The following is a 9,648-nucleotide window of genomic DNA, read 5'->3' on the forward strand; positions in this document are numbered from 1 at the left end:
GGTGCGGTGGACATCATTGGGTCTGGGGGGTGGGGGTGGGTGGGTGGGTTCTGCAAGGTGGGGTCGGCCAGCGGTGGTGGGGTGCACGGCCGTGGTGGGGCTACGGGGTGGCTTTATAGGATAGAAGGCCCTCGGCCTCTGGGGGTTGGGGGTGGTGGATTGGGCCGTTTCACTTGTTTCCATTTCCATTTTCCATCTCAAAATAAATCTCTTCCCTAAATATAAATCTCAAAAACAAATGAGATTTATCTCAAAATAAATCTCTTCCCTAAATATAAATCTCAAAAACAAATTCTGTTTTTCAAGTAAAAACAAATTTATATCCCTCAAAAAAAAACAAATTTATACCTACACAATGATCCTACTACTCCCTCCGTTCCTAAATACTTGTCTTTCTAGGCATTTCAACAAGTGACTACATACGAAGCAAAATGAGTGAATCTACACTCTAAAATATGTCTACATACATCCGTATGTAGTAGTCATTTGAAATGTCTACAAAGACAAATATTTAGGAACGGAGGGAGTATCATTTTGCATTTGTTAGTACTCTTTTCCTTCGGAATTATAAGATGTTTTCGATATTTCAATCTGGACCGCGTACGGGCTGAAATAAGTGAACAAAGACACTAAAACGCGTCTACATACATCTGATTCAAAAAAGAGTTAGATCATCTTATAATAGTGAATGGAGGGAGCATGTAATTACGACCTCCTATGTTTAAATAGATTATATGGATCGATTACGAAAAATGGATTAAGATTGGGATGGTTTTTCCTTGGTAGTCTGACTTTTATTCGAATTCATGATTATCCATCTAATGGTTCTAGCCAATTTTTGTATCATCCTATAATTACGCGTATATTTATGGCCTCTTAATTGTATGTAATGTCTCGTAAGTACTCTTTGATTTTATTTTGAATGCGATATAATTCTTTTGCTAATAGAAATTGCTCATGTATTTGCTCTTGGGCTGTGCATGTAAGATTTCATACAATGTTTCATAATGACATAGAAACTTGCACTACATTCTTGGTAGTCACAAGGATAAGAAGAAAAAAGGTGCACCAAACAAATGGTACAACCAAATGGAAAAGTGTGACTTGTAGTTGTATACATGATCTGGTACCTTATGGGGGGAAAAAGCGCAACTGCAAATATGACATTTTAATAGAATTTGTGTTAAAATTACTTCTAAAAAAAGTTGGGCTTATTTATAAATAAGCACATACTCTTCTCTTAAACAATATAAACTACTACTCACACTTTTGGTTGAATTATTTGGCACAGGAAAGTCCCAACATGTATATAATATTGCAAATAGATACGAAATAAACACTAATAAAAACATGAACATTATATATATGCATGAATATTTAAGCATTTACTTTATCACCAAAAGTCACATCACGTGCATAATATTGCAAATAGATAAGAGTTTGACTTAGAAATACAATAGTGGGGATATTGAGCGATATTTGGGACTCTACGTTTTCCAATCTCCAGTGCCAAAAAAGTTTTCACAAGCTCACATTCTGTAAGTGCCAAATGTTTAATTTTTGCTTGACTGTTCTGAACATTTTTGTGTTGAAACTAGTTGGTCTAGCGATATTAGCGTAACCCACCATTTCATGAAAATAAACCATATTCCTCACACACAAATGTGGTGTGGCGAGAGTTTCACTATATCTAGTGACATTCTTACAATCTTCACATTTTTTTATCAATTGGTGAAATTATTCATCTAATTATGCATAGCACTACAATAAGAAATTATATATCTTTCCTATTTCTAAAGTTTTGAGTTGGCGGTGAGTTCACTCACCCATTCAACCCCCCCCCCCTTGTGGGACCTACCATACTAAAATACAAAGCAAAACGGAGAACATTCCATACGACAATCTCCACCTAGCCATCCCTGCTCCTTCGTCAACTGCTACTCTCCACCAATCGCAATCCTCCAGCCTGCTCTCCACAAAGCGAAATGGAGAACATTCATACGTCTTCTGGTTTTTCAAATTTTGAACCTGCCATGAGTCCTTCAATTTTAAAGGCGTCCAGCGCGGAGGGGCCCAGATCGCCTGTTCTCTCTCTCGGCCAGTTGTTTGGATTTTTTCTGCTATCCCAATGGAAAATAGTTGCAATGAAAAAAAATTAATTTAAGAAGTTCGTCAATTTGAAAAAATATTTGTAAATATTCAAGATTTTTTGAAAAAACATGAACTTGAAAAAATCATGAGTTCAAAAAATGGTCATGGATTATCCTGCAAAAAATGGCCATGGATTTAAAAATGCATGAATTTTAAAAATGTTATAAGATATAAAAAATTCGCAAATTCAAATAAATATCCGCAAAATTAAAAATAATGCTTGGAAATTTAAAAAGGTCACTTCTTCAGAAAAATCATGACTTATAAAGAATGTATATGTTTTATTTAGAAAAACATGTTTTTTTATTTGAAAACAAAAAATTGGCTAGAAAACCGGCAAAAGAAGAGTTAAAATAGAGAAATCTGACCCAAAAAACCGGAGGAATTCTTCTAGAAGGTTCAACCAGCGAGGGAGAAACATATGGACCAAGCAGGAACATTTTGTGAATTAATTAATGTTTTTTCAGGTTTTGTGCAGCCTAGGGGGCAAGTGGTCCGACACGTTATGTTGAGTGTAGAAGTGCATGCTTTAGCTAATGCAACCAAAAGACCGATCTAATGGAAGAGACTAGGCAGCACATTATACGTCAACACTCCCCCTCACGTGTGGCTCCCTCGAGCCTAAACGTGGACAGAAAGTGGGCTGCAATTTAATTGCGCCAGCCGGGTCTTGAACTCAAGACCTCATGGCTCCGATACCATGTAGAAGTGCATGCTCTAGCCAATACAACCAAAAAACTGATCTGATGGAAGAGACTAGACATCACATTATACGTCAAACACTACCATGTAGAAGTACATGCTCTAGCCAATGCAACCAAAAGACCGATCTAATGAAAGAGACTAGGCAACACATTATACGTCAACATTGATCACTGAATATGTTTACGAAACAATGCTTACTACCTCATGTTGCCCATTTTTTATTTCTTTTAACTACATTCGGATATCTTTTTGGTAGGCTGTAGCTTGGCTTATATTGATTACAAGTCTGCTCAAAATCTTTAAGTGTGGGATTTTAAGAATGTTGTTAATGTGGCATACAATTCTAAATCGGATACAGTAAAATGTGGAGATCTCAAATGTTATTCTTGTAACCTATTGAACATACTTCTAAACTTCGACATTAGAAACATATGACAAAGATAAAATGATGGTCTGATAAGCAAGAAGCAAAATATCATTAGTGTTTTCACTACCTTGCAAAGAAGAACGACGCTATGTACAGTGGCATCAGTAGAAATGTCCAAGATTATTACATACAATAAGAAAGGAAATAATTTTTTTCTTGTGTATCTTCGGTATATTTTGATTGGATTTTTTTCAATAATCCAACGAGGATAAACTTCACTCTGCTCTACTTTCATGTGGTTCCGTAGCGTAGCACGAGCATCTTACTAGTATTGCCAAAAAAATCATATGAACACGACAAATGCATACTCTTTCTTATCCGGTGTTCTACAGTCTTATAATGTCTTCTATTATGTGGATTTCGGTTTCTACACTTTCTCATTGAAATAACATATATGCCCCGAAGTGGACTTTGATTTTCATGACAACCAAATAGGGACTAATATATGTGTCAAGTGTTAACTTTTTGGTCCCCAGTGTGAAGGTTGTGAGCGTCGACGCCCCCACCCACCGAAGAAAAAAAAGTGTCTTCCCACAACTCATTCATTAGCTCTTTATCTTTACTAATGATCTAGTGATATCGTCTTTGACTCGATGGGGAAGTCAGGATCTTTGACCGGTCAAATCTGGTTGTTACTAAGTCAGTGATAAAACCTTGGCCGGGTCCAGTTGTAAGGTGCCACATCAGCATATTATGGGCCCGTATGTCAGAAATGTTGACTAGTCAAACATGATTGGTCGGTTATTAGTGATGGATGTATTGTCGCTGAAAACTACGATGAGGGATGGGCAAGTCGTCTATGGTGACAACTCTAGTGGCATTTTTTGGCCATCACAGAAGGTAGCTTCGGTGACGAATTTGGGTTCGTCATCCAAGACATTATTTTGCGTGACGGAGAAAGTGGTACCATCAAAATTTTATTTTCTGTGAAGGTGCTTGAATGACGATGAGGGTGATGGCCGAAAAATGTTAACAGGACATTTTCCGTATGAAAAATGGTTTTATGTGACATAAGTGAAATGTTTAATCATGTAGTGCAATAACTTATACAGATCATGAAGTTTGTAGTGGATTTCAATGGGAACAAATGTTTAATCATGTTTTCTGAATACACACATTTCAGATATAATCTATCTATATAAATACTCATCTAGCGGCTAATCAAACAAAGGGACACGAGTGGGATGTATTTGGAAACTAGTCTGTTCAAGTAAGGATGGCGTGGCGGCGGCTTCCTCGTGGTGGAGCTGTGTCCTCGGGCTCCGTTGTTGCGGATGCGGATTGTGCTCTTCATCAACGACATATAAAAGACGGTGTGCTTGGTTTGTGGCTTATGGATGGCAGGTATGGTTTCCTCCCCCAACGTCTTAATCGTGCAAGGGTGCCAGATCTGGAGTTTGATGGTATGTCTGGGGTGTTGCCCGGGTCTGATTCGTTCAACGGTGATCCATTATTTTTTTGTTTGGTGGCTGCTGTGGTGGTGCTAGATGCAGGTGACGGGCGTTGGTGTCACGTTCAGAGGGTTCTTTGGTCTTGATTGTATATTTCCCTTCGTGACTACTGTTCCTTTGTGTAAAGACTAGTGTTCTGCTATCTTTTCAGTTTTGTCAGGTGGATGTGTACGTGACTTGTAAGATGATTCTTATGATGATACAAAAGATACACATATTATCATGAAAAGATATTAAAACATATAGTAAGTCCAGACGTGCAAATACGCCGGCCACATTGCTAGTTTTCTCATAAAAGAAAACACAAAACCTAAATTTGGTTGGCCCTTATCACAGACGTGCAAACACGCCGTCGCCGGTCACAATGCATTCAACTAATTAGCTGAACTAATTGCAACAGGAGGAGCGCGTGCTGATACGGGCTCCCGTTGTTGGGTATGTCGCCGGCCAACGTCAACCGAGTGTGGAGTGGATTACTGGAGAGAGACACGCCCATGGTAATGGGACTAATATCTTTGACCGCCATAGTATAAACACGTTCACCATGTACATTAACATGCTTGTACTGCATTGCAATTTACAGAGAGCTTTAGAATTCATACGTTTTTGGCAACATAGAAACACTGCAATTTATAGCTCTTGAAGAAAACAAAGTCAGATCTTAAAGGCAATCACTCTGAAGCAAACAGACGAAAACCAATGCCACTTGAAAGTTGAGACCTCCATACATAGATCAACGTCTAATTACGATTACAACTTAAAATCAGGTAAGAAAGTAGGATTGCATTTTATACAAGCGTCTTCTTAACTGAGTCCTTATAAACCAAACTCAGATTCTACAAACACAGTAGTCCATATATACAAGTAGTAACCCATAGCCAGAAAAATCCATAGGCAGTCTTATATATTGCGGCACCTATTCATAACAGGTCACCAGACTTTCATTGTAACTTGAGTACTTTATAGCTGCAATAATCACTGTAAGCTTTATATAAAAACGAACATGCGAGGACCCTACTGTGGGTGTGTGGCAAATAGCTCTTCACATGTCCATTCATGCTTGTCACATATTCACCATCATGGCAGCCTCAGTGGTACTGGAGCATCTCCTGCCACATCATTTCTCGGAGCATCTCCACGCTGAGGTTTTCATCTATATCAAGATTGATGGGTGCCTGAGCAGGACGACTTACGCTCGGATCATACAACCTAGACATATAGGGGTGCTCCAGAGCCTCAGTGACACTAATCCTTTTGGAAGGATTAAAGACCAGCATCTTCTGCAACAGGTCAATGGCAAGCGGGTGCGCTTGTGGGTACATTCCGGTGAGGGGAATCCCAGCGGTGTATGAAAGGGATTTGATGTAACTATGGGGTCTCGGATTATCAATAAACTCAAGGTCAGCATTGTTCATGGTGCCAAGAACATTAACTATAAGCTGAAGCTGATTTAGGCTGTCGGTTACAGGGAAGATCGGCTTGCGGCCAAGAAGCTCGGCAAAGATGCAGCCAACAGACCAGACATCTATGGAGGTGCCATAGTTGTCGTTGGAGAGCAGCAGCTCTGGAGCTCTATACCAGCGGGTGACAACATATTCAGTCATACACTGATCTTCAGTATTATTTGTTCGGGCAAGACCAAAGTCACAGATCTTCAGGTCACAGTTTCCATCAACTAGAAGGTTGAGTGGTTTCAGGTCTCTATGGAGTATCCCTGCTGAATGAAGATACTTCAGGCCTCGGAGCAGCTACAGTCAACAAAAGGCGACATCTTAGACTATTGATAGATTGACAAATATTGGAGAGATCGTAAATGGTCGACAGGAAATTCAAAGATATCACAATAACAAATGAAAGTACTAATTTATAAGACAAGTCTATCAGTTAAGTCTTGGTCAAGATGCTCATGTCCAGTGCATAAATAGCTTTCCTTGCATCAAGTTGTTCTGTTTTTCAAACATATGTTCATGCAAATACCCTGTGCAAATCAGATTTGTATTAAGTTGTTCTGTTTTTAAACATATACAATTCTTAAGCCCGCAAGCACTATTTGGGAGCAGCTATAGAAGCTACTACAGTACTACTACACATATTGAAATTAACAAGTGCTTCCTCGAGAAATTAGCCGATCAATCTCTGGTAACTTGACAAGTTAGAACTAGACAACTTTACATGAACTAACTACAAATTGATATCGAACTAAAAAAATTATATTCTAATAAAATAACCTTTTCAGGAATAATCAACCATCATAACTCGATTAAACAAGATCTCATCAATATATGTCTAGTTAAATAATTAGGCATAGCTTCTTAGCTTACATGAAAGCTCTAGAAATTATCAGACCTACTTTGATTCGTATTAGGAAGAAGAATAGCCATCGTCATTATATTCAGATAACTCAGATTGACTATGCCTAGCAAAGCAAACCCGTAGGCATTACTTGCGGATAGAGCGTGAGGTGTGAATGAACTAACTTATGACAGAATGGTGAACAGATGGAATATTGCTGGACATGTATCAAGCAAAAGAAAGAATAAAAAACAGAGGTGGGAGTCGCATACCTGAAAAAGGAAATATTGACAGTGGTCATTCGAAAGCGTTTGAGACGAGTTGATGATCCGATCCAGATCTGTGTCCATCAGTTCAGAGACCAAGTAGACATCTTTGAAGCTCCTCTTCTGTATTGGCATCATTATATCCTTCAAAGCAATGACATTCTCATGGCGCAAGTGCCGAAGAAGCTTCATCTCTCGCAGCATCCTCAACGCATCCACACGGTTGTCAAAGACATTGTTTATCTTTTTTATCGCGACTTGCTCGTTCGTATCCTTGTTCACCGATGAGCAAACGATCCCGTAAGATCCTCTTCCGATGGGCTTGATTGGCACGTACTTTGTGTCGATCTCAAACATTGTCTGGCACATAGTGTAGTAATGCTTGCCATGCTTTCCCTTGCCATTCGGAGGACGTACCATCTTCGCCATTTTCTTTTTCTACCGTGAAGAAGGAAAAAATAGAGTTAACATTCCATAATTGATAATAATAGTAGAAGCACAGCAAAAAAAATGTTTACAAGTTTATTATTAAGCCTTCGCCAATTAAAGTTGCTGAGGTCTTCTAAGCTTGACGTACGTGTTTCCATGGTATTCGAATCTATGTTTCCGTCCCGGAGTTCTATCATTACCCTAGCAAAGTGTGGAATACATTTTTTTTGATAGATCTATGTTTTCAACCTAGAACTTTATCCTCGCCCTAACCTTATAAGTGTGTAATACTGAATTTGATTGAAAGCCTATCCAATGCTCCTTTCTGAATTAGCATAGCCATCCTCCGCCCCCAACCCCGGCTCACCGGAATCCAAAGCTGCAAGCTGCAATCCAACGCCGAACCCGACTCAATTTCCCACACTTCCACATTGACATCCTAGCAGCGGTCAGAAGCCAAGAAATGGAAGCAAACCCAATTCGCCACCTCATAAGTTTGTGCTATCATACGGTGTGTTCGTTATGTTTGTATCGATGGATGCGGCATAACGCGTAAACAAAGGTCCCTTTATTAAAAACAAGCTCTTGATATGCCTCGCAAAAGTACGAGAAAAAAAAGGAGGAGATGGAGCTCCGTGTGCTTCCAAAGGGGATCGATCACTCACCTCGGGACGAAGCAACAGATGTGAACCGTCAATGACACAGCAGTACCAGCACTGCGCTTGAGCTGACAGAGGAGTGGCAATTGTGAGGAAGAACTCACGTCGGCTTGAGGAGGACCTCCCCGAGCAGCTCCTATATATAGGAGCCCCAACACCCAGCTCACATGGAGAACGTATTAGGTGAAACGAACAAATATGTGCACCCAATGCACCATGCGATTTTGGGCCTTTGGATGTTAAACCAACCGACACGATTTGATAACATGTGACTTGTTGGCGTATTCGCAAAACAGGCCTTGCATTTTGTTCAAATCAACCCGCACTCCACCAAGTAGTCTGGCTCATTCACCGAAATCAACCCAATGGAGGAAATCGCGGCGCAAACTGAACTGCGGGTCAATTTTGACGAAATAAGATGTTTTGTTTGCAAAATATGTTCACAGCCCCGAGTTTGCCTCAATCTTGTCCATCATTTTCTCATCTAACAGTTCCAAATGGTGTGGTGCATTGGGTGCACAAGTTGGTTCGTTTCATCTGATACGTTCTTCATGGCTCCTCGGCACCGAGATGGGAGGCGCCGCTGTTGCTTCCTAGCAACGCCTCACGCGTGGCCAGCGCCTAACGGGGCCAGAAGGGCGCGCAAATGAAAAGGTTGATCATTAGCCCCAATCAAGGCAGCGGTTGGGTTGCTTTTCATGTGTGACGCGAATGCAGCAACGGCACGGTGGAGTGACGCCAGGGGTCTTGTTCCGCGATGTGATGCCAGTTGGGCGAATTGTATAACCGCATAAAGTGGAGCGTTTGCCTGAGAAGAAGAAGCCGTTGTACGTGCAGAACCTGCCGTGCGTAGAGGTGTGGTGGCGCAGCGTCGGGTTCGCGCATTCCGGCAAGGACCGCGCCGTGTGGGTCGCCGAGACGCCGCTGCCGGAGAAGAAGAAGTCCGATTGGTGTTGCTGTTGATACAATTTTACAGTCTCTATGATGTTCGCCTCTTGATACATTTTTTTTTTGTATCAAGAACTGTCAATTTTACAGTAGATTACAGAAGTTGCTGTTGTCAATTCCTACAAGAACTGCCAATTTCTGGAATACAGATAGAACTAAGAGTACTTCAAATTTGTTTTTTGGCAGTACTTCAAATGTTTGGCAGTACAGAAATTTCAGTTATGAATGTTCAGAAATTGGAGTAAGTAAACATTTCTAGTTAAGGTACTCCATCAAGTAGTGCAAAAATCTTGAAACCTGAATATAGTGTCTCTAGGTTT

At 40.3% G+C, this 9,648-nt stretch overlaps 1 pseudogene; it reads right to left on the minus strand.

Annotated features, from left to right (window-relative positions):
- Window positions 1–5,411: 5,411 nt before the first annotated feature.
- LOC119358731 lies at window positions 5,412–8,483 on the minus strand (annotated as a pseudogene).
- Window positions 8,484–9,648: the final 1,165 nt, after the last annotated feature.

This window comes from Triticum dicoccoides, chromosome 2A (assembly GCF_002162155.2).
Source record: "Triticum dicoccoides isolate Atlit2015 ecotype Zavitan chromosome 2A, WEW_v2.0, whole genome shotgun sequence".
NCBI classification, from domain to species: domain Eukaryota; kingdom Viridiplantae; phylum Streptophyta; class Magnoliopsida; order Poales; family Poaceae; genus Triticum; species Triticum dicoccoides.